Source organism: Lycorma delicatula, chromosome 5, assembly GCF_047948215.1.
Source record: "Lycorma delicatula isolate Av1 chromosome 5, ASM4794821v1, whole genome shotgun sequence".
NCBI classification, from domain to species: domain Eukaryota; kingdom Metazoa; phylum Arthropoda; class Insecta; order Hemiptera; family Fulgoridae; genus Lycorma; species Lycorma delicatula.
In genome coordinates, this window is record NC_134459.1 from 34,544,348 (window position 1) to 34,572,164 (window position 27,817).

The following is a 27,817-nucleotide window of genomic DNA, read 5'->3' on the forward strand; positions in this document are numbered from 1 at the left end:
ATCAATTTTACAGTTTTATATTTCAATACATTTCGGAGCAGAAAAGAAACAGAAATATGAAAAATTGAGAAAATTTCAATAATTTTCCACCCGCAAAATGGAAATATATTTCATTTTTTTGTATACTTTTCTAGCTTACAGAAGATTTTTTTTGTATACTTAGCTACAGAAGAAATTGACCGTAAATATGTATCATTTATAAAAGTATATAAAAAATGTAAACACGTCTCTTCAACCGTGTAATCACCGGTGCTGAACGCGATGATTTCCATTATTCTCCTGGTTTTTCCCTTCTGTTATAAATTAATTTTTAAACCCACTTTTTACTAATTATTTTTCCTTTTTTTATTTTTTAACAACATCATATGCAATGAGGCACGTATCGACAAATTATGATTCTAGCTCTTGAATTTAATTTGATAATAAAAGCATAATAATTATTTGTAATATTAATTTACCGTAAGTAATTTAATGGTTTGAATAAAATATTTAAATATGATATGTAAGGTAATCAAAATAAAACTAAAAAAAAAAAAAAAATGAAATTAAAATAAATATACAATAAACAAAGGAGTTTAGTCAAAACAAATTTTAAAAAATCTGATGGGACATCACATGACTTCCTTGTACGCCTAATAAATTGAAAACGGTGTTTAAAATTTCCGTACCGAGGAACGTTTGAACGCACTTCTCGCCACGTATGCTCGATTGTCTGTGTATGAGCTCCCGTGTCCGGACGTATGAAATTATATTTGTGGTTCACCTTTAAATGTTGGTAGCCCTCGTGTTGCAAAAAATTATATGTCTTTCAGCAATCGCTAACAATTATTGTATCGGGAGGAATACACTTTTGTATGATAGGCAATAAGATGGTGTGCTTACAATTATCAAAATTCTATTTGATTAATAACATCTCATGTTTAAAGAAATTTATTTATTGTTATTATTCAATTATTATTTATTGTAAAAATGTTTTTACAATCAGAGGTTAATAATTATTAATAAGTCAACGTATTTAAATTAAAAATAAAAAGGTAAAAAAAGGAGGTGAACTCAAATTCGAACCGATATTCCTAAACATTAAATATGTTATTTGGCTATAACTCTGGAACCAACTCTGGAAAATAAGTACCAGTTATGGTATATCGTTGAAAAGCTATAAATGAGAGCTTATTACTGCAGTTAAGAAATAGTCCAAAAACCAAAAAAAATTGGATTTTGGCTTGTTTTGGACACTTTTGGACCAGTCGATTGCAATCAAAAGTGTAGGTGCACAAGTATATGTTAGAACAGTTCTAAATCGTTCAGCTCCTAAAATTCAGTTCAGCTCCTACGGCTAATCGTTTTTGAGTTATGCTTAAACGATACATACGTACGTACCGTCACGCCGAAACTAGTCAAAATGGATTCAGGGATGGTAAAAATAGATATTTCCGTTGAAATCTGAAAACCGAAAATTTTCCCGATCATAATACTTCCATTACTTCGTACAAGGAAGTAATACCTGTAATAACTGCAGAATGCATTATTTAATTATCAGGATATATAATAATTCTAAGAATTCCAAATAAAAGGGGCACTTAAATTTTGCTAAATATTTTAAAATTTGCCAAAATTTTAGTACGGTAATCTTCAGAAAAACCTCAAAAACAATCATTTTTCCTTATATAAACTCAGGGATTGAGAAAATAAGATTCGCTATATTTAAAAAATAATGGAAATATTGTTAAAACCGTAACCCTAGAACACAACTCTAGTATAATATGTAACCTTACTAAAAGTACATATAGAGGACTCTGAATACATGTATATTTAGTTTATGAAGTGTTTGTTACTAATTTATATAATAACTGTACAGTAACATATACCCATGCAAAGACGTTGTCTTTGTGGTATTATCTATTACCAGACATACGTATTTTAATAATACCTCTCATCTGTATATTATGAATTAAGAAATATCAAAGATTTGTTTATTCATTAAAAAGGTTCATAATTCATCTGGATAATTACTAATTGAACATTATAATTTGAGGCGTAGGTGGAAATTTTCCTAAAACTCTGTAAGGAACCTCAGGTGGTTCTATAGCATTTGGAGAAAAATCAGTTTGTTGCAGTATACATTTGAGAAGATCACCATGGTTGATTAATGCACTACTCTTATTCTGAGTAAAAATACCCCGAAATCCAGGGTGAATCTTAGAGGAATGCCTCTTTTCGCGGTTACTGTTTAAATACATCATCCCTTTTTCACGATCTATTCTTTGCTTTATTAATAACACTTGCATTATTATTCTTCCCTTTTCTGGGGTGTTCTGTGGGTTTGGATACACGGCAACTGGGTTGGTGTTAAGTGTAAATGGAAACTTCTGATGTAAGACAGAACTTTGAATGACGTGAATTTTTGTTTAACAGAATCCTTTATATCTATATTTTGGAGGGAAAAACAAACTTTGGCATATGGACCAACATGAGGCTTATTTATTGTGTCCGTTAGCTCTAAATATATTCAGTCATGTTCTGAGGTATTTTCAAATAGATTGGACCTTTTAATTTCTGTTAATATTGTTCCATATTATCGGTTCGATAAGGATATTGATAGATTACGTACGTTAAAATCTAACTAATATACTATTTACTCTTGTATATTATAATTTACAATATATGTAAACTATACTTCACAATCATTCTGATACTTTTATGAAATTTACAGAAATTACAATATCAGTGAGTGATCCTTGCAGTGAGATTACAATTAAAAAAACAATAATAAACTATATACGAGGATTCTTTTCTTTTACTGTTTTCAAAAGGAAGCTAATTTACACTTTTAAAAATAAATAATGACTTGTTCATTGATCAAATGAACTGATAACAGTTTTTCCCGCTTAACCGCAGAACAGAGCCCTGGCAATGCTATCGCAAATCGGAATACACCCGTGACTTATCGTACACATTCTTCACTCGTATGCTATGAATGTTATCCCACACTTTTGGGCAAGTATTTGTATCCCCGGGTTTTGTTCTCCTAACGTAATAGCAGCTAATCCCTACTAATCCCCTTGTTAATTCAAGCGAATTAGTTTCAAAACATCTATTGTTTTATTTTCCAAGATTCTCTTGATTTTCAACTTTCTACTCTTTTATAAAGATTTTTTCCAATATTTCTCTTTGTTATTTCTCGATTTTTCAGTTTTCATTCTTCTGTTTAAATTCTTCCTTAATTTTCTCTCTTTTTCTTGTTTTCTAAAAGCTTCCCTACTGAGCTTGTATATTTACAATTGTATATATAAAATTAAAACCTTCTAGAAAATTTATTCTATTATGAAAAATTTATCTCCTCTGAATTCAATCAGTACATTAACTTACTATTTAATATGTCAGTAGTTAACATTAGTTAGTACATTAATATTAATATAGTTAATATTAATATGTATATTAGTTAGTACATATTAATTATCGATCTATGTCGTTATGGGCCTAGTAATGACGACGTAATCTCACGAGCGAAGAGGTAAAGAGTGTAAAGAACATTACGGAAGTATTTTTCTTTTTTCAAAAAATAATCTATTCATAGAAAAATAAATGAGTGATTATTTTTCGAAAAAATCCTTTTGCCAAGTCATTATTTTAATTTATGATCGACAATAATTTAAAACAACGACTATATACAAAATAAAGTACCACGATAACAAAATTAATACTTTCACTTATGTCGCCCAACGGTGTAATAGTATTGCTCAGGAGCTCCTGTAGAGTACGGGATTGGCGGTTCCGAGTTATCCGAGCTGGTCGCGGTTGGCTTCTCGGTTTCGCTGTTTGCAACGAAGTCTTGATTGGGCGGAAGGGGAGTGATTATCTCTAGTTATGTGAGTGGAGACCGGGTTGAATAAGCTGATGCGAGGCTCTCCGCCTTCACCTTGTGACATTTTGACTGGCGAATGTTCTTGTATGCAAATTTCTACTTTTAATACATTCTGTCGCAAAAGGGTCCACATAAAACCCTTCGTCCAGGAGATCCTTTTCTTAGAAAAGACTGATTGAACCAAGTTTTGACTCAAAGGCAGTATAGCGATATCAAGATATTTGGTTATAAAAAGAAAAGAAAGATATTTTGACAAGATTAGTTTATTTGTGATAGCTCAACACATCACGGAAACTCCCGGGGGGCTGGTAAAAGAGGTTAGAAAGACGGCAATTGGACTGTTTATTTAAACCGTCAACGATTAACAATGGTCACGGTTACTCAAAAAAAGTGGAGTGATGGTCATTAAGATTATGACGCACGGTACTCTAAATACCTCAAAGAATGTTGTGGTATGCGGGGCTCGCTGAACTGCACCGAAGAGGAAATCGTCGAAGAGCTACATGAGTTCTGCGATCTGATCGTGGGACGTCAGCGTTCAGATCTATAAATATTAAATGCAAATCATTTTATAAGAGAGAGATAGCAATTCAAGAGTTAAATACCATTCAAAAGGTCAGCTACTTCGAAGCCAAAAAATTCTTTGACGTTGATCGCCGAAGGTAATGACTTGCGCACAGGTTTCTGCGGCTCCTACAACATCTTTCAAAGCAAAAGATGTGATTCCAGTACTAGCACCGGCTTTAGCCAGTATTGTTGGACGTATTATTTATGAGAAATTTAATACACGACTAAGCTGAGAAGACAGCCCAAAACCGGTAAAGAAGACAACAGATGTGAAAAAAGAAAAGAGTTCTCCACCGAAGACTAAGGTGAAAAGAAAGTGAAACCAAAACAAAGTACAAATTGAAAAAAATTCCGATTCAGAAAACAGAGAAACAAGAGACAAAAATATTAGAAAAAGAGGGTATTGAACGAAAAACAATGGAACCCCCGAAAACATGGAGGCGTGCTACACACTTTAAGTGAGAGGGTGAGCACTTCAGCCGCCCACACACTTAAGTGGGGAGTGCATCACCGTTCGGCTTATCAAGTCTCGACTCTGATGCAACGCTCACAGTGTCATCTGGGCCGGTATCATGCGATGCCAGCAGCAAAACATCTTCGGTGATTTACTGCGGAGAATTACAAGATTCCGTCTCCTAGGCCTCAGACCCGTGGAATTCGAGGTGGAGGTAGAAGATGGAAAAAATAAGAAAAAATGATGGCCTAAGGGTTAACCTAGGGGTTAGATTATAAAAGTATAAATAATTTTATAAGTGTTTCGGCAAATTTTCATTAATAATGAGTTTTAATTGCGGGATTATTGCACCCATTTTGAAAAATTTCTTTGAAATGGAAATAAGTTTTTTTTAAGTTGAAAGGACCAGTTAAATGGCTAACACAGATAACAAGGATGTATCCTTGTCCTTGTTCTTTTGGAGTTTCTGATGTTCTATGACAAGTTTATTTCTGGATAATCTGTCTAACAAGACTATTATTATTTATTGATATAGATATGATATAGATAACATGTATAATATCTATGTCCATAACGCCCCAAAAAAAAAATTATTTTCCTTTTGCGTTTTGCGCGCTCTCAATAGCGTGCGCAACCTTATACACTAATACACAAATTAAATGCCGTCAAATATTTACTCTTCATTCTTTGTGCGTTTCCTAATCTTTTGATACATTTAACAGCCAAGAAATTCTCTTAAAAGGAAGTGCTATATTTCCTTTTTTTTATTAAATTTAAGTATTTTCTTTTGCCCATTAGGTAATACCTCTAATAGTAAGTTACTTTGACTTATCATGATAAAAGGGAATTATACGTTCGACTGAACCAAATAAATGAATTATATCCGTTCGTTAACGGAATAGTGTAATACCCTCCCATCCTTCCAGGGGTATAGATTCAATAACTATTACATTCTTTTCATAAGATATGCAGTTCAAAAGTAAAAAAGCAGTGCGTAATAGGTTATTACATTAAAAAAAGAGCTGAATTGGAAAACGATTTCTTTGATAGTTAGATAAAATGAAATTGAATATATTCCTCATATTTTGCCAATTATTCTTTACAGAATTATATTGATATGAAGTAACTGATAAGATATTTTATGCCCTCATTTGTAAAAACTAAATAATGACAAAATATTCAGTTAAAATCAATATATCTACAATTAAAATCAGTCTTCGCTATATAGATTTTACTCATAAATCCCTGACATTTACTTACACAACACAACCTCACAGTTCCTACGTTGTAACTTTATAAAATAATTAATATATTTTATCTAACTACGTAATTCACCTTCTTTAATTGCCAGAATTAATTCTTGTCAATTTACCAAAAGGAAATCTTCGGAAATGTTTACAAAAAAAAAAAAAAGAATTTATTTTATGTCCTCAAAAAATTTATGAAAATGAAATTTTTTTCTAATTTACACATTATATATTATTATAAAATGAAAAGTATCGTTATTATTATTATAACATAGGTTTTCTATTTCCCACTTTTTTCACAGGATTGAAAAGTTTGGTAAATTATTAATTGAAATTTATTCCTTCCCCATTAAACCAAAATACTGTTACCAATCGGTTAACGTATTCGTAACTATATCCTGATCCCGTATGGAATTTAGGAATGATTTTTCCTCAAGCAGTCCTAGAGTTGTCGATAACTTTTAACAATTCATCAAAACGTTCATTAAATGCCCTAGTGGTACAATTGAACTTCCGACACCCTCAGGATGCAAACACCTTTGCCAGCCTGTACCAACGTTCCTGACACCCCAGCCTGCGGCTCCTCTTCACCGTAAGAAGAGGACGAATCGTCGAACCGCACCTCTGCAACGACCTCACTGATTTATCCCGCCTGGGCCTACCCTGTTCTCTGCCTTCCTGCTTGGACATGATATTAACACAAAAACTCTAAAACAGAAACAAACACCAGTAAACATGATCTTTCTTTTTCTGTTTAGTCTCTAGAACTACCGTAAGGTAGTTCAGAGGATGAATGAGGATGATATATATTAATGTAAATTTCTTGTACAGTCTCAGGTCAACATTTCTGAGATGTATGGTTAATTGAAACCCAACCACCAAAGAACACCGATATCTACAACCTGGTATTCAAATCCGTATTAAAGTAAAGTAAATAAGATTTAACAACACGCTACATCACATTACTAACAAGATCCGAGGTATGACAGACCTGTATAAAAATAAACAAAAAAAATGTCAGCAAAACAACAGCTGTTTTAAACAAACAGCTATTACAAAAATAAACTTAATAAATCTAAAGAAACTGGAATAATTAAACTAATTATGTTGTAAACAATAAACAAGAACCAGGAAGGCAGTCCTGATAAATTACTAACCCAGGAGGGCAGTATAAATGAATGAACTATTCACCCTAAAGATATGGCGGCCTATATAGCCATTATTGGCTATCCAAGCAAGAAAATTTATAATAACTAATAAAATGGTAATATACCCAGTAAATAGAACGAAGAACAAACAACAAACACTTATACTACCTATCCAACCAACAAAAATATTAGTATAAAATAATATACCAATTCTATATTCCGGAAATCTATTGCTTCCGATCGTTTTCTATTGCTTCGACGTTGCGTGTTGAACCCAATTGGAACTACAACTAACACCTCACTGTCCTCACAAAAGAGATTGATTATATGACAAATATAATTATTATCATAGGTATCAACAACTAAAATCAGTGCCTCTTGTATTTACAGTACATTAAATCTACAGTAACAAAATTACTGTTTCCTTTCTGGTTAGAAGAAAATTTTATATAGATCGCTTATGTGACTCAAATTCTGTAATAACATAAGAGCTTTAATGTTTTGACAAGCAAAATCTTATTCAATTGAATTTTTATAAAGTAATAATAAATTATTAAATAGAATAAAGTTCTCTCTAAGTTTATTCAATAACATTGAAAACAGACTGTTAATCAAACGTTTTTTTTTTTGTCTTCAGTCTTTGAGTCGTTTGACTGGTTTGATGCAGCTCTCCAAGATTCCCTATCTAGTGCTAGTCGTTTCATTTCGGTATACCCCTACATCCTACATCCCTAACAATTTGTTTTACATATTTCAAACGTGGCCTGCCTACACAATTTTTCCTTCTACCAGTCCTTCAAATATTAAAGCGACTATTCCAGGATCCCTTAATATGTGGCCTATAAAGTCCATCTCTTCTTTTAACTATATTTTTCCAAATGCTTCTTTCTTCATCTATTTGCCGGAACACCTCTTTATTTGTCACTTTATCCACCCATCTGATTTTTAACATTCTCCTGTAGCACCACATTTCAAAAGCTTGTAATATTTTCTTCTCAGATACTCCGATCGTCCAAGTTTCACTTCCATATAAAGCGACACTCCAAACATATACTTTCAAAAATCTTTTCTTGACATTTAAATTAATTTTTGATGTAAACAAATTATACTTCTGATTGAAGGCTCGTTTCGCCTGTGCTATTCAGCATTTTATATCGCTCCTGCTTTGTCCATCTTTAGTAATTCTACTTCCCAAGTAACAAAATTCTTCTACCTCCATAATCTTTTCTTCTCCTATTTTCACATTCAGTGGCCCATCTTTGTTATTTCTACTACATTTCATTAATTTCGTTTTGTTCTTGTTTATTTTCATGTGATAGTTCTTGCGTAGGACCATGCCATTCCATGTAGGAATGCCATGTAGGATCAATGCTATTCATTGTTTCTTCTAAATACTTTTTACTCTCATCTAGAATTACTATATCATCAGCAAATTGCAGCATCTTTATCTTTTCACCTTGTACTGTTACTCTGAATCTAAATTGTTCTTTAACATCATTAACTGTTAGTTCCATGTAAAGATTAAAAAGTAACGGGGATAGGGAACATCCTTGTCGGACTTCCTATCTTATTACGGCTTCTTTCCTATGTTCTTCAATTATTAATGTTGCTGTTTAGTTCCTGTAAATGTTAGCAATTGTTCTTCTATCTCTGTATTTGAACCGTAATTATTTCAAAATGCTGAACATTTTATTCCAGTCTACGTTATCGAATGCCTTTTCTAGGTCTATATATACCAAGTATGTTGGTTTGTTTTTCTTTAATCTTCCTTCTACTATTAATCTGAGGCCTAAACTTACACACGTATAAAGAATAAATGCACATTAGAAAAAAAAGAATAATAATAATATATATATAAATTATATAAAAGTGATATTAAGGTATAGAAACTGCTTCACCTTTCACTGTTTGAACGAATCTTTAGAAGGATATAAATTAGATCTAAATCATTACAAAATTAATGGTTTATGGTGTGTTTGAAATTTTTGTTATTTGATCCATCATAATGAATCAAAATACGAATACTTATTAAATATGAAGGTGGATATATGATACATGACTTTAATCTAAAAATTTACGTAAAACCTATTGCAAAATAAATAAATAAATACCGTAGTTTTCAGGTTATAAGCAATCAATGTTGTAGATACGGACAAAATATTGCGGTAGTAATAAAACGAAGTAAACGGCCCCGAAGTAACTTTTTTATTTCATATAAACCTTCCGAATTAGATTAAAAATCATATTTGGAACAGTTAGTGTTGGAATTAATCGCCCAAACAGCCTTCACAATGATAAGTACCATTAATAATACACAATACCTAATATGGCTACGTCAACTGATACTTTAATTATCACAATATTTAATCTAAAAAATTACTTAAATGTTTTCGGTCCATTGTTAAAAAAAAAAACGCCATATTTCCTATTTAGTAAAGCCTCCCTATTAAAAAAAAAATAGTTTGATTTAATATGAAAGATCCAAGATGGCAGACAAAAGTTTTAAACACATAATAAAGTAATAATTTTAAACTATGTAGATCCTCAATTGTTTCTACCTTTTAGTATCGCTCAGTTGTGATATATGAAACTCCATACTTAATATTACCCTTACCCTGTATATTATTAATAAGAGAAAATTGTGCCTTGACATTGTTTTCAAAATAGTTTATTAAAAACATAATAAATACAATTAATCGATAAAATTTAAACTTTTTAATAAAAATTAATAGAATATTATCCATGATCACATCAAAACGTAGTAATAAAAGCTTTTATGTTATTCTGATTGATGTTAAAACTAAAAGATAATATTTCTAAATGTCAGTAACGGATATCTTAGAATTTAATATACGAATGATGCAATCAAAAAATTGTAAGAGGAGATATCGCTCTTATGATAGATCCGATTGAAGCCAAGTTTACGGCTAGTTAAAGATAAAAAGTAAGATATTTAAGACGGAATAAATCGTAATCAAAAAGAGAAAAAGTGAGATGTGATGATGGAAAAATTAGAATGCGTGTTAAATTATACAATAATGAACAATTCTTTGTGTACAAGTAAAGATCAACGTGACGCAGCCTCTCTCTATAACTAGGGCTGCTACTCGCATTACAGAGTATAATAATAATAATAACAACGATAATAATGATCATGCACGGACAATAAACTTGATGAAGGAAACTACCGCATCGTAAAACTGTAAATATAGAAGTTTGAGACAGGGCTCAACGATTCAGTCGAACTAAAATATACCACAACGGAACTCAAGAAATAATTATCGTTCAGTATATCGATCTCGTACGGTATAGTATGAGTATTCTTTTTCTAGAAATATATATTTTAGATATGCGTGCATGCGTTTGTGAGTGCGTACACGTTTTATTATTATCTGGCATAATAACAACCACAAATACGTGAAAGAATGTCATCATTAGGCTATATAGTTTGTACATATTCTGTACAAAGATTGTATTTTATTTTTATAGTACTTCTGCATTTTAACAACAATAACCACAAATGCTGAACTGCGTACATCTGAATACTGATCATAACAAATTACTTGTCTCGAATGAAAATGCTTGTTTTTAAATGTCGCATCTTACGAACTATTTGATGGAAAAAACTCATGTTTTTTACTACATTAAAACGTGTATATTTTACTTTGACCTTGAAATTATAAATTTTTTTATAGAAAATTTTTAGAAATCAGGAGCATATTATATATGAAAAGTACTTCGTTTATGGCCTATTTTTCTGATGTTATAATTTTTTGCGCTGGTACTATCACTTAAGTAGTAGGGTTAAGCGCGCCGGCTACCTCGATCAGACAGTCGTCGAGCAATAACTGTGTACGCAACTCGCCCGTCTAGCGGCATCATTAAAAATTTTATATCTCATTTGTTGTAATTTTTATGCAACTTATTTTAGTATAAATCCTTATTTTACTCTTTTTACAGTCCACTCATTGTTTAAATAAATATGTTTCTTGTCTGAATTATGAACATTTATTATTTTTTTTATTTCACGCACTTTTGCGTGAAATTTGAACAATCTATAATTAGTCAAACAATAATTTCACCTTCTATATTCGGAATCTACCCACCGGGATTGGTCTAGTGCTGAATTCGCTAATGCAAATCAGCTGGGTTCGAAGTCGAGAGTTCTAAGGTTCAAATCCTACACTTTACACTGTAATTTTTATAAAGATTTGAATACTAGATCGTGGATACCGGTGTTCTTTGGTGGTTGGGTTTTCAATTAACCAGACTTCTCAGGAATGGTCGATCTGGCAATATACAGGACTATACTTCATTTACATTCATACATATCATCCTCTAAAATAATATTTTATGGTGCGCTCGGAGGCTAAATCCGGAATGAAATTCCAAAAGGATGTTGTAATTAACTCGCCACCTTAAAGCGCCAATGAGAGGTAAGAAAAAACTTTTAATTAAAAGAATTTCCACATAATTTTAAAGCCATTGAAAAATAAACATTCTAACGCAAAACCATCGGGTTACGAACATTCCTAATCAAAATTGTGGCCATTTAATATTATTTCATAGCTAGTTTCAAAAATTGCCAACAGTATACCCCAAATAGTAGTATAATACCGACAGCAAAATAGATCGTTTTAATGTAGGAACACTTGCTGTATTTTACTTTTTTAGGGTTTTAATGTATAGCAGTTTTATTTAAGAGCTATTATAAACCACCTTTGAAACTAACTGTGAAAAATATTTAATTGCCTCCATTTTGGTATGGATTGTCGTAGTCCGTATATGTTTTTGACAGATCTTTTTCATTAATGCCCTTTAAAATGATGTCTCGGCTAACAATTTTAAGCACTTCTGTGCTTAAAATTGTTGAGTTGTTCTCCATGGAGGCCCTGTGAGTGCTTGAAATGTGTTGGTGTCATATCGAGAAAAAAAATTGATCGCTTTGAATTAATAACAGCTGCTAAATTTCATTTTTTTATGTTTAACAATTGCAAGAATTTTTTAAATGCTCGTTTAGTTTCGGCGGTTATTATAAAAAAAGGAAATTTCCTCATTTTTGCCTGAATTATGCATTTTAATAAAAAATATTAGTACATTCATATTTTTAAATAAAATGTAAGGAAACCTTTTATGTACCAAAAAGTGCTAGTAATTGATAAACGTCCGTAAAGCTGTTTTGCTAGTTTGACACATCTGTATTCATCTCTAATAGAGCGTGGTATTTATCAGCAGCTTTTTACTATAATTTTTCTTTCTTTCACAGTCGTTTTTTATTCCTTTTCTTAAATAAGATTACGTGTGTATCGTAATAGTATTACGAAATAAATAATTAAAGGAAATACTCTTCTTTTTTTAAAATTAAATCTACATTGAAACTGTCCTTCAGAAAAAAAATAGAAAATTCGTAAACAACAGGATAGACCTGTACTGTTAAAATTTATATAATTAATTAACGAAGTTACAGACCGTTAAATTTGAACTATCATGAAAAAATAGCAGTTTTCATGAATAATTTTTCCTAATGGCCGAACGAATTTATTTTACATTTATTAAATATTTGTTCTTGAAACTATTAAAAATGTTTAAACAAAGCAGAATTTTTTTATGAAAAAACTCAACTTCTGCCATGAAAAGTTTCGTAAGATGTAAAACCTTTTCTATTCCAAGAAAAGGTTTTTGTAACGAAACAACTGCTGCAATAATACGGTTATTTTGATTTAAAATTTAAAACTCTGTATATTAGAAAAAATATATATATACCTGCCACTTTATTGTATATTGTTTCAAAAAGTAACATTTTTTTAGTAAAATTTTTATACTCATAAATAATAAGCACATACGTATACTCTACTTCTTTCATTATGGAAAATAGTTTTTCTAGATCAATAATCTACGATATGAATGTTTTATATATATTTGTAAAATATTCAACAACACAATTAACGTAGAAAATATTTATTGAAATTTTAAATTAGAACTCTGAAATGAACTTTTTCTGGTTGAAACAATTTTATATTGCATATACCCTAAGAATGAATGTTATTAAAAATAATCACAAAACCATAATTAAAACAAAAATAAATAAATAAATTACATACTAAGTTATTTATTCACAAAACAAAGTGATCCCTAAGTAAATAAAAAATGTAATAATAATCATAAATAAATGACAAACTATTTTATTTATTCTCAAAAAAAAATAAACATACTTACATCCAATTACAGTAATTTTATGATAAAAACGAATCTTGATGTGTATAAAAAATACTAAAACTGACCGGGATTCAGTCCCAGAACTTTCCATTTGAAACAACTATTCAAAACTGTTAGAAATAATTTTCGAAATTTTTATAGAAGCTTCTAATCTTGATTCTACAAAACAATGTTAACAAAAGAAATTCTAGGGAAGTCAAAAATGATTAATTTTTAATTAAATTATATTCCAATAAATATACAGCACAAAGTTGTGTAAAAATTTACTTTCAGTCCATTTTTTATTTCAAATGGGACGTTTTTTAATAGCTAGAAATAAAAATAAAATTTTATTATAAAATATAAGGCGAGTATCAAATCTAATCATAATATAAAATGATGAATAATTGAGAACCAGTTTATGACAGATTAATAGTTAATACTTGCGAATCAAATTTAACTAATTTAAATAGTTAATAGAATTTTTAAATTAGGGTTATTGAAAACTGATGGAAATTTTCATTTAAATTTTTATAAATTAAGAAATTTGAATAAGAAATTCTAATATAAATAAAAATGTTAGCCCTATCAAAATTTCTATATAAAGATTAATTATCTGGTAAAAATATGTTGAAAAAAGTTTGTTAACTAAAAGAAAAATTATTGAAATGTTGAATAAGCAATCATTCTTGAAAATCGAGTTTTATAACAGTTACAATACCATTTAAATTAAGTTAAAGGATAATTAATAGACGAACAGAAACTTAAATTTTTTTTTGAAATCATCTCCATTTTAAACAGATTGTGAAAAAGTAAAATTTTTTAAAAATCTTAAAAATTTTAATGTATAAATGTTAAAATTGTTCTTTTCATCTGACCTAGATAATGTAATTAAATAAAGTATTGATAGTATAAGTTTTTTTTTTTTATAAAAGTGACAGGATTTATTAAAATTTGGAAATACTTTTTTATTAAATAAAATTATAAAGAATTGAATATTAAAAGATACTAAAGCAACATAATTTAATGCAAATAAGAACAATTTTATTTAGAAAACAAATATTTTCTATAAATATTATACAAGGCATAAGCATAAATTCAGATTTAAGAAAACATTTCACAAATATTAGGATGGATGTAGTGTTAGGTAATAAAAAGAAACATGAATAATATTTTTAAAAAAACCAGAAATGAAAATAATAAAAAGGCCTTCATAAAGTCTTAGTAAAAACATTTTGAAACTGTGAGTGTGGGGTGGTAAAGTTTTAAACAAAAAATTTATAAAAAATTTGTGATAGATTTGTCAAGGTGGTTGTATTAATTCATTCAGGATTTTAAAATAATCACAGTAAAAAATATTTTAAATGGAGAAATTGAGAACATATATTTTTCACTCTCTTTTCACTAGTATGAAAAGATTGGAGAAAAGTGCACTAGTTTATTGATGACTTTTACTTCTTATGACCTTGTAAGGAAATATTTATGTGACAGAAATTTATATATATAAAACACATCATTAGGGTACTATTTACGCCAATTCTATAACTCTCAAATACTTTACGCAGGAATTTTTTTGAATAATATATCCATTTTAAAATACTTGGATACACATAAAAGTGGGTGACAATAAACAACGGGTTTTTCGGTCGCATTATGACATATTCAGTAACAATAGATTCTTCTTTCTATAGGATTTATTTACGATGGCGCATCGAGTAGGTGTTTGCGATTAAAGAAATCTAAAAAATAGCTTTGCTATATCACAACAGTTGTTTTGACACCACTTCAAAACCATCAGAATAATACAGTGCATCAGCTTTCACTGTTACGAGTAAAGAATTTGGGGGGGAACGGAAACCGGTGAACAAAGTGTTTCCAGGTAAACAAAGAAATTAATAAAAATCTGAGATTAGATGTACATTTCCGTATACATAATATAAAAAATAAAATTTCCAGAAAGGGCAACAAACAACCCAAATAAACTGTAACAACTATTTTACAGTATTAAAATTATCTAAGTTGTACAACCGCATCCTCAGGGATAATCTAACCACTTTGTTTTTGTTTTTTTAGGAATAATGATGAAAGAACTGTTACCGTCATTATCAAAGCAATTCGTACAAATGATTGACAAAAGTTTTCTTCTCAAATCGCGGAAAACCTAACGTCTATCCAAATATTTAAAGCTGCCACTTGTATAATTAAGCAATGAATTCACTCTTTCCAGACCCGTTATCTTCTGGCATGGTAGTATTCTTTGGCTAACCCACCGGGTTGGTCTAGTGGTAAACGCGTCTTCCCGAATCAGCTGATTTGGAAGTCGAGAGTTCCAGCTTTCAAGTCCTAGTAAAGCCAGCTATTTTTACACGGACTTGAGTACTAGATCGTGGATACCGGTGTTCTTTGGTGATTGGGTTTTAATTAACCAGACATCTCAGAAATGGTCGACCTGAGATTGTGCAAGATTATACTTCATTTACACTCATAAATATCATCCTCTGAGGTAATACCTAACGGTAATTCCCGGAGTCTAAACAGGAAAAAGGAAGGTAATCATTGGCTAGCGAGATCAGTGAATCTCGGAGCATGAGATATTTTCTTATGGAAGATATTTGAAGAGTAAAATATTTAGTGATCGACTTGCGAAATTTTGATAAAGTTAAGTAAAAATTCATCATGAAGTTATTGCAGTCCTTCGGGTATGTTACGTCAAATGAAAACATAAAAACTCGAGTTAAGAATGTATAAATCAACCCTTCAATTTTAATATTCGCAACTTACAATATTTTAATGTACAATTAACTGATTTTTAACAAAAAAGGTATCAATTTTTTGTAAAATATATTTCGAAAACTTATTTATTTTATTAATTGAAAACTGGATTTTTTAAAACTCCTACTGACTGACTTTTTCACATATTGATTTAAATCAACAGAAAATACCCAATTTTAATTGCTTTAGCCACAAATTTTCAGAGACGAATATTATGGTTTGCCATAATTATAGTTTTAGCGATGCTGATAATAATAATGAGTCAAATTTGATGATAATATAAACGGTGTTGGTCATTTTAATGAACAATTACTATACGTCGTCTCAATGATTATTATAAATGTATTTTGGTACTGTGTTGCCTTAAAATACTACTACTCCATGCTACTGGAAAGCTGTAGTCAAAACATTTTAGCCGACTAAAACAATAATGAAAGAGAGAGCGTGATATAGTAACTGAGAGAGGGTGATAAAACACACATTTACGTCAGATATGTATAATCATAACAAGCAATCTATATACATAGAAATCCTACGTCACATAACTTACACCCATTTTACTTGTTGGTAGCTAACAAAGATACGTCATACTCATATTAATGGGTGATAATGATATATAATCATAGGTGCCAGTATAACATATATAACAAGCACTTCTTTTGTTGATCTATGCGTTTCACCAATTAGAACTTCTTACCAATTAAAGGGCTCCGATCTTTGATGGAGATTAAAAATAAAATATTTTGTTAAATATTCTTTACAATTTTATTTATTTTAACCATTGATCCTTGAAATTAAAAAAAAAATATATAGTTCCTAACCAATCAAGTAATTTTTCAATCATCTGCAAAAGTTTTTGAAATTATATTTGAATCTTCTTATTTCTCCTTTTAATTTAAAACTGATTAAGTTTATAGATAACGTGAAACTAAAATATAGGTGTAAGAAGTTAAAGAAATCTCTAGATAGTGCAGCCTACATGTAGGAAAAGCTACAATTAGCAGAATAGAAAATTTAAGAAAAAAAAAATTAAATTATTTTCTTACATTTTCCCTATTAAAATCAATCCTATAAACAGAAAAGAAACCTTTTCTTTTGTATAAAATTGGAGTCCCGGTTCAAAATTTTTAACATTTACTTACAGACGTAAGTTTAAGTTTTTTCGTGTCAAGTTTATTTTTTCGTTAATCATCATGAAAATATTTATTTTGTAAACAGAGGTGCTTGTATAAATAGTTCAGGTTTTGATACAACTAAAAAATATAATATAGTAATAATAATTTCACCCAATAAGAACTATCAAATTATGTATGATACGATGTTATTAGGAAAGCGTCAAAAACATATTTCCAGAAACAATGGCATTAAATTGAATAAATCATTGTTTTATAAAGTAGTAAATATTATTGATATTCGCTACTTCTTAAACCATCAAAACTTTCTAAATATGTAAATAGTTATCATTCCCTTTAAATCAAATATTAAACTAATTTATTTTTACGATAACAATTCAAATAGATCTTTTCATAACAACCGTCAAAAGAAGTCTATATTGAGAATTATAATGATCGATATAGATAATGACAATCGATACAGACAACGATATTAAATTTATTAAAATAAGTTCAAGGTAATTTATATACCCACCGGGTTGATCTAGTGGTGAACTCGTCATCGGAAATCAGCTGATTTCGGAGGCTAGAATTCTAAGGTTCAAATTCTAGTAAAGGCTACTTTTATACGGATTTGAATACTAGATCGCGGATGCCGGTGCTCTTTGGTGGTAGGATTTCAATTAACCACACACCTCATAAATGGTCCACCTGAGACTGTACAAGACTACAATTCATTTACATATATATATATTCATTTACATTATATATATATGTCGGAGAATAAAGTACAGTGGAGTATCTTCCGACAAAACGATGAGAATATTCTTTAGAATGTCTGTATTTTTAGTAGTTTTAAGAAATGTATTATTACTAGTAATATTTTGTAAAATAAGGTTTAAATTGTTTTATTGCGGTAGGCTTAGGCTAGGTAGGCACATGGTTGTCAACGTAGTCGGGATCCCAGGACGATAGGGGTATCATAAAATTAATAAGGAAAAGGAAATATGCAGTAGGTATATTATTTGAGAATATGGAGAAAGGGTAGTCTTGCTTTGGAACCCAGATCGAACAGACGTCCTGGTGATCGCGAATTCGTTATTTCCCTGAGCCTCGGTCTATCGCAAGTTGTTTTAATATTATTTGAATTCTAAATTGAATTAATCTTATATTGTAATTCGTGTGCTACTGAGTTATTGATAAGTGATAATTATCATTTGTAATTATTTCATTGTACGAGTTATCTACTCATTTTTATTAATTGAACTTTATTGTGATCTGATATATTCTCCACTTGTAATGGTGGGAATGAGTGAAGCACAAAACGTTGAATCCCTGACAAATCTCCTCGCCTCTCCGACATCAGAAGTGGGATCGTCTCCATCTGGTCCATCACCTGATCAGTGGAATACATTGTTTGAGTTTATGAAGTGTTGTATGCAAAAGCCATTATCGACAAAGAAAAGTGTTGCGTTACCACGATTTAATCCAGAGAGTGCGGGATCGGATTCTGTTGCTTGGTGCTCTGCAGCAGAATTGTGTCTATTAGAAAATCCTCTTCAAGGCAGTGAATTGATATCTGCGCTTAGCAAAGCTTTGGAAGGTTCAGCAGCCGTAGCGGTCAAGGGAACAACAAGGAGAATGGTAGCGTCGAACGCCGTGTGAATCTTTGCACAGTTGCAGCCCCTACTGGTATTCTAAACCATCTTGGTGAGTCGCTTCCATATTGTTTTGATTCAGGAGCGGAATGCTCATTAATAAAGGAATCGATAGCGATTAAGTTTTCTGGACGTAGAATTAATGAATTAATAATTTTGAAAGGCATCGGAAATGTTGTAGTAAATTGTAGCATGCAAATTTTATCTATTGTGATTATGGATTTGTTTACATTAGAGATTCTTTTTCACGTTGTCCCAGATGAATATTTGAGTTATAATATTTTAATTGGTCGAGAAATTTTGAGCTTGGGTTTTGAAGTAAATATTTCTCAAAATAATTTTAAAATCTGTAAATCTAAAGTAGTAAATGAATGTAGTAAATTCGAAATTATAAATTTTTATAATTGCAGATACGATAGAAGAAGCGTTTGAAAGACTTCGAGTGGTATTTAAAATTCTTATAGATGCGGGATTCTCATTTAATTTTTCAAAATGTTCTTTTCTCAAAACATCTGTTTCATACCTTGGGCATGAGATTCAAGAAGGACAAGTTCGTCCAAACCGTCGTAAAATAAACTCTTTAACAATGTTACCCGCTCCAAGGACCGTTACTCAGCTTAGACAGTTTATTGGCCTTGCATCTTATTTCCGACGGTTTGTCCCTAAGTTTTCACAAATCATGAAACCATTATATGCTCTTACCTCAGGTAAAAAATATATTGAGTGGACTGAGACACATGAAAACGCCCGACAAAAAGTAATTCATACTTTGACCAACGAACCCGTCTTAATTATCTTTGACCCGGATTACCCTATAGAACTGCATACCGATGGGTACGGAGCAATACTCATGCATAAAGTAGACGGTAAAAATAAAGTTATTGAATACTTTAGTAAAAGGACAAGCCCAGCCGAGTCCAGGTATCATTCTTACGAACTCGAAACTATGACCGTTGTTAAATCTATTAAACCTTTTCGGCATTACTTGCATGGACGACAATTTACTGTTGTAACTGATTGTAATTCATTGAAATCTTCTCAAAATAAGATTGATCTTAATGATAGAGTCCATAGGTGGTGGGCTTATTTACAGGCTTTTCAGTTCGATATAGTTTATAGAGAAGGCAAACGTATGTCGCACGCGGATTTCTTCTCTCGAAACCCTTTGTCCGATTTACCAAAACAGGTTAATAAGTTTAAAATAGGAGATCACGTTTTGATTAAGAACGAAGAACGTAATCAAACGAAACTCGATAGGAAATTTAGAGGTCCATTCGTAGTAACAGAATTACTTGATACCGACAGGTACACACTAAAATCTTTAAGTAGTAGTAGAAGTTATAAGTATAGTCATGATAAGTTGAGAGAAATGCCTGAGAATTATATTCCTAATGAGTTGGATGTTTCCTCGGACAATGAAAGTTGTGCCGAGGAGACTGTTGATGTTGGTCCTGAAACAGGGACTATGGTTTAAAAAGAGACCACCAATGACGCAATGCACTAATGGCTGGCAGCAGGTCGTGGACCTGGAATTTTTATTTTTCGCACATGCATCAGTGTGTAGTCGTAACTGCAAACTAAATTAGTGGCTAATGTTAGTTTGATCAGGGCGCGATGGGCACCTGATGATGTGTCGGGCAGGTAGTTGTGGCAACTACAGAATATGTATGATACTGTATGTGGCATACAGGGTAGCCTAGAGATAGTGCAGAGGTCTATTGGTGGAGGAAATAAGACTGTTGATGTTGGTCCTGAAACAGGGACTATGGTTTAAAAAGAGACCACCAATGACGCAATGCACTAATGGCTGGCAGCAGGTCGTGGACCTGGAATTTTTATTTTTCGCACATGCATCAGTGTGTAGTCGCAACTGCAAACTAAATTAGTGGCTAATGTTAGTTTGATCAGGGCGCGATGGGCACCTGATGATGTGTCGGGCAGGTAGTTGTGGCAACTACAGAATATGTATGATACTGTATGTGGCATACAGGGTAGCCTAGAGATAGTGCAGAGGTCTATTGGTGGAGGAAATAAAATCTTATTTGAGAGTTAACTGATAAGGAATAATGATTGATGGCTTTTCGATCTCTTGAGTACTGTACGATGACTATTTAGGATAATGAATAATTAATGGATTTCTGTTACTCGAGAGGACTTCTGAATCTATCTTTTGTACTTTAACTATTGTAAAACGCTTTATAATGACCGAGGTCAGTTGAAAACAAAAATTAAAATACCACTGTAACTCAATGTTTTAGATACACCCGAGGGCGTGTGATTGTCAGAATGGCCGTGTCGGAGAATAAAGTACAGTGGAGTATCTTCCGACAAAACGATGAGAATATTCTTTAGAATGTCTGTATTTTTAGTAGTTTTAAGAAATGTATTATTACTAGTAATATTTTGTAAAATAAGGTTTAAATTGTTTTATTGCGGTAGGCTTAGGCTAGGTAGGCACATGGTTGTCAACGTAGTCGGGATCCCAGGACGATAGGGGTATCATAAAATTAATAAGGAAAAGGAAATATGCAGTAGGTATATTATTTGAGAATATGGAGAAAGGGTAGTCTTGCTTTGGAACCCAGATCGAACAGACGTCCTGGTGATCGCGAATTCGTTATTTCCCTGAGCCTCGGTCTATCGCAAGTTGTTTTAATATTATTTGAATTCTAAATTGAATTAATCTTATATTGTAATTCGTGTGCTACTGAGTTATTGATAAGTGATAATTATCATTTGTAATTATTTCATTGTACGAGTTATCTACTCATTTTTATTAATTGAACTTTATTGTGATCTGATATATTCTCCACTTGTAATGGTGGGAATGAGTGAAGCACAAAACGTTGAATCCCTGACAAATCTCCTCGCCTCTCCGACATATATATCATCCTCATTCATCCTCTGATGTAATACCTTACGGTGATTCCGGAAGCTAAACAGAAAAAGAAAAAGGTAATTTATTTATTATTTATATAGTAATGAGATTGGTGAGGTTTAAACTATGGTAAACACGCCGGGAGTAAAAAGAAAGCTACAGTAAAAATTTCGTAATTTTCATTAGTTTTTGCAAAACTAATAACGAAACAAACCAAAAAGACGTTGTCTTTTTATATAGTAGTGAGATGCTGGCAAGGACACTGTATTGTACAGAAAATTAGTAAAAGAAATAACTGGCACCAACTGGATACGAACCAACAACCATCCAGACGAAAAGTAGATGCTTATCCTCTACCTACTGTATGTTATTATTAAAGACATTTTTTAAGCGTGAAACTCTACAATACATTTTTTCTTTTAGTCACAAATCTTTTACTTCATTGTACGAAGTAAAGAAAGTAATGTAATCGAGAAAAATTTCGGTTTTTAGATTTCAACGGAAATATCCATTTTGGCCATCCCTGAACCTATTTGGCAAGTTTCAGCGTGATATTTGTACGTACGTACGTAGTTATGCGAGTTACATGCGTAACTCGAATAACTTCGATTAACCGTGGGATGTTGAAATTTTGAATTTAAGACTGTTATAATATCTAGTTGTGCAACTCCCTTTTTGATTGCAATCGACTGGAGCAAAAGTGCGCAAAAAAGCCCAAAATCCAAAAAGATTTGGATTTTGAACTTTTTCTTACCTGCAGTAATAAGCCCTCATTGAGAGTTTTCAACTTTGTATCATAAATGAAACTTATCTGCATTGGTTGCAGAGTTTATAAACAAATAGAATTTTAATTACTGATTTATTTGGTTCTCACAAGGGGTAAGCACATCGGTTCGAATCCGACTTCATTTCTTTTTTTAACTTTTTTTCTTTTATGTTCTTTTCATTTTAATTCAAAATTTTTACAGAGGTTAATAATTATTAATAAATCAATATATTTAAATTAAAAAAAACAGATGTTTAAAAAAAATATATGTATATGAATTCTGACTCGAATCGATGTGTGCATGGTTACGGATTCAACACGTTTTCAATTGCACCACATAACTGCTTTATCGACGTGAAAAAAAAAATCAGTATATAAACTAATATAAAATTCTGATACGGACACCACAAAAAAACGTGATGCAATGTGGTGTCCACAACAATGCAATTGTGTAACTGTCCACTTTAATAAAGAATTGGAGGATCATATCTCATTTTCAGATGAAATAAGTTTAAATGAAGTGCAGCAAAAAATGTGTATATGTTATTTAATAGGCGTACAAGGAAGTCACGTGGTGTCCACATCAGATTTTTTTAAATCAGTTTATTCAAAATATTTCAAAACATTTTCATTTTTTTGGAAGTCAATCTAGAAGTACACTTATAATAATTATAAGTTAAAATAATTAATAGATTATTAATAAAAATAAATAATTTGAAGTCAAATATTATTATTACTATTTTATTTAACATTTTTTTTATTATTTAATTAAATATTAATTAATAAATAAAATTCTTCACAAATAAACAGTATAGACACACACATTTTACCGGCAACATAAATTTTGATGAGTTTATAGCCAGGTCAGGATTCGTTGTGTGTTCGTGCGCGCGCGCGTGTGCACACGTGTGTGTGTGTGTGTGTGTGTGTATGTGTGGCAGTGTGTGTTTCTAGAGCAATAAGTTACGAATTGATTACATCATGTTTGTAAATGGTTGAGTTAAAAAACCATGCCCAAAAAATAATTTCCCTCTTACTAACTTATTATCGTCATTATTAAATGACTTCCGATAAAAGATTTTGTTATAAAAAAAAAAAATCGATTTCATAAAATATACGCTAAAACCATCCAGTTATGATGGACTAAAGATAAAAAACCAAGAATTTCTGAAAATGAATTTGGTTAATTTCTTAAGTTTCTCTTTTTCAAAATATTATATACACTAAAGTGTATCAAAAGCGCTTAATATATAAAATAATCCTGTGGTAAATAAATAAGATATTTAACATTACAAAACACATTTATAAAAGTCAAATAATATTAGTTTAGAAATATTTACGTAGATGAATTGCTGTATTTATTTGCTACTAAATATATTATATTAACTAAATAATTCCATCAGGAATTTATATGAAAATATTTTTTTATAACATCTTTCATACAAAGTAAATTGTGATAAATTCTTTTGGTAAATAATTTAATATTCAAAACGTATATACACCTCAGGAAGCTCAACTCTGTTAAACTCAGATATATTGTAGGTTAAATAGAAAATATTTAAAAAATCTCGTACTGGAATGAAGGAACAATGTACTAATGATATATTAATTTGTAAATTCACAGTATACATCACAGTTCTTTTTCAGTCGTGGCTCAAGGAACGATGTATAATATGGAATTCTCAGATCGCTTCTTTGAAAGTAATAATAATTGTGCACTCACTTCCACTGCTGATAAGAATTAAGATATTATTTATAGAACTGAATATTATTTGTATTTCGATTGGTTTGACGCATAAAAAAAATGTTAAAATACACTGATGATTTTTTAGGAGAAACCGGAAATGAATTTAAAGAATCTATAAATGGAATTAAATCTTTTGCTAGAAGCGAAATTTAGTATTCAAATGAATAAAAATAAAATAAAAGTTATAAAACCTGGTAAAAAGAGAAGCTATGATGTATTAAACATTGATAAGGGAAATAGTCTATTAGAAGTTTGTTATTTTTTGAGTAATACAACAAAATTACAAAGGATGAACTAAGAAAGGTAAAAAACTAAGAATAGACTTCCATTAGCAAATATAGATTTAAAAATTGGAACGACTTTTTCAAAAATATTAGTGGAGGAATTTTATGATAACGAAATATGGGTAACAGAAGATGTCTAGATGTGGTGTAGGTGGATACTGAAAAACAAATAGGTTGAAAGAGTACGAAATAAGACCTATAAATGTGGAGATAAATTAGTAACTGAATCTGGGAAAAAGAAAAAAATAGGTTGGTTGGCCAGATATTAAGAAATCCAATCCAGATATAGTGTAGCATATAAATCTGTTGAAAATTACAAAGATAAAAAAACGAACTTAATTGAGAAAGTAAGATACAATTTTTTTGAGTTATAATATCAGGAATGAAAAAATGGAATGGATGTTAACAGCAAAGCAGCCAACGTACAAGTGACAATTTTATAATGAAAAAGAAAAAAAACTCAAAAGTTGGGGTTTTAAATATGTGCAAATAAAAATTACCATTATTAAAACTGGTTTATTTCTTAATAAGTTTGATATTTTTTCACTTATCATTCAAACCATCCATTTTTTCTCGGTAAAATGAATTAGTGTTTAAATATAAATCGGAAGTGATTAGGATAAATATGTAAGCTTTATGTAGAGCTAGTTACATTAATAATTGTCCTTTGTCAGGCAACAGCAAGGTGTAATACCACTAATAGGTGGTAAAATACTACCTTATTCAGTAGAAAAAATCCAAACAGTAATTTGGATGCAGTTTACATTATTTTTACACTATTGGTCTCCATGTTAGTATAAAATTTACAGAGAAATTTAAGAAAAGGAAATATTCTAAGGTTTAAGGAAAGGAAGTCTTTAGAAAGTCCAACGACACATCTTAAAATCAAGTTCAGGAATTTTTCCCCTTAATAATTCAAAATTTTACGTTGTAAACGCAGGTAGTAATTTTTCGTATTGATAAAGCCACTAATCCAGTAACTATTAACAAGAGCCTATTTGGTAAAGTTACCGAAAATTAATAGTGTTATCTATAAAGTACCATAAACGTAGAATAGTAGGCAACCTGACATGTGATACAAGCGAGGAGTCCTGAAAATATAATATTCATTCGTAAAGGTAATAGATTTCCTATACCAGGCTTAGATAATAAAGTAAGGATTGATCTGATATTTCATTTGCTGCTTTATTATCCGTATATGGATAATAAACAGCATTACATTCAGAAAAAACTATTGAAATTGGAATTAACCATTAAATAAAAATAAAGTATATTATATATCATAATAATACAGTAGTAACTTAAAATTGTCTAAAATAAATGAAAAAGATTCAATAAATATCTTTTGTACAACTACAATTTTGTCCCAGTAGTACACATATTTTCCACTTCAACTCTCTTGTTCAGATAAAAATTATTTAAGTTTACAATTCATCCAATTCGTGATTTCATAAAAGCAAAACAAAAAATTATTGTAGTAAACGAATAATAAGCAAAAATGTCATCGTTGTTTTTAATATCCAATTCGTCGTTTGCAATTTAAAAGATTTTCGAATTTGGTTTCTTAAATTCATTACTGCTTATAAAATAGAAATTTTATTCAAGCGATTAAGTAAAATAAACGTTCTGTTAGTAGCAGAAACCCCATCAGATTAATTAATTTAAAATAATAATTATGGAAATAAGGATTTAAAGGGAGGGTAGCAGTAATTTAATGGAGTATTTGAAACGCAAAATTTAGAGGGTAATTTGGTAAAGCAGTTTAACACAAATGTTGGTCTGACATTAAGTATTAATAACGTCGGTGGAAGAGCTATGACGACGATATAATGCGATGAGGGAGAGAAGAAGCTTATGAAAGCGACGATGGGATCAAATGCCTTTTATTTCTTCCTTAAATGCCAGCCGCAATGTCACACACACACTCAGTCATAATAGGAGTCGTTTCGACATTGGTATCTTTTATAACCTTGACATTCTAACGTGTAAAACAATGTATGAAAATATAATGTAACTTAAACTTAAAAGATTTATACTAGGGCTTATTTAAACTGAAAGAAAGTATAAACAAAGGAAGATTGTTTCATTGGCTATGACACATTTAAATGCTTTGTTTGCTGTAGTAGCACGATCCATCGGAACCAATCAAATAATTGAAAAATTTGAAATCAACATCATTTACAATTTCTGATGAAATATTTTGTAATTTATCAGGTTATACAAGTATATTTAACAGCATATCACTATTATGTAGTAATAGAAACACAGGGTGGGAAATGTAGAGGTGGGTAGTGAGCCTTAACTCATTGGTATTAATCTGATTTTATTTGCTGTTATACACTTTTAATTTAACTGGGCTTTATTACATCAACAAATAAGTGTATATTTATCAACAGGTGTATCTCTTGGTATCTGATCTTACCCTGTGTACGTACAATATTACCCCAAAGAAAACAACCGCCCTAAATACAAACTTTTCTCTGAAGTTATTTCTTTCTTTTTGCATGAAAATTTTAAAACTTATTAAACAAAAAAAAAAATAAATATATTTACTTTTTCTACCCAAGAAGTGCAAAAGCACTGTATGAAATCTTTAAAATATTCCGAAATTTTCTTATTTTTCTTTTCATCTAACTACCTGTTGGTTAAGGTTCTCAGAAACAATATCCATTTGTTTCTGTTTTTTTTTAAACTCTTCTTGAAATAATTTTTCAATATTGCTCAAACTTCCATAATCCTCTTTTACTTTTTCATCTTCTCTTACGAGTCTTCTTCTTGATAGTCTTCCTTCTACCAATTTATGAAACTCTCTATTAGTTACTTTTTCATTCACCTCCTTTTTCCTTGTTATTTGACAAAAACAATTTTTTTATTCAGCTTTTCAATTTGTACAGCTAATCCAATATCCTCACTTCTCATTGTAGTTTTCTTTGTCTTACCCATCATTCTCCCTAAAAGTTTCATTTCCACTGTCTACATTTTTCCTTCTTGCTTTACCTGTGATAGCCCATGTACTTGCAGTGAAAGTAAAAATCAGTACAAATTGTTAGTTACAATGTACTTTGGGATATCACGTTCTACAACCTCACAACTTACAAAATATCTGCTTGACTGGTAGAAATGA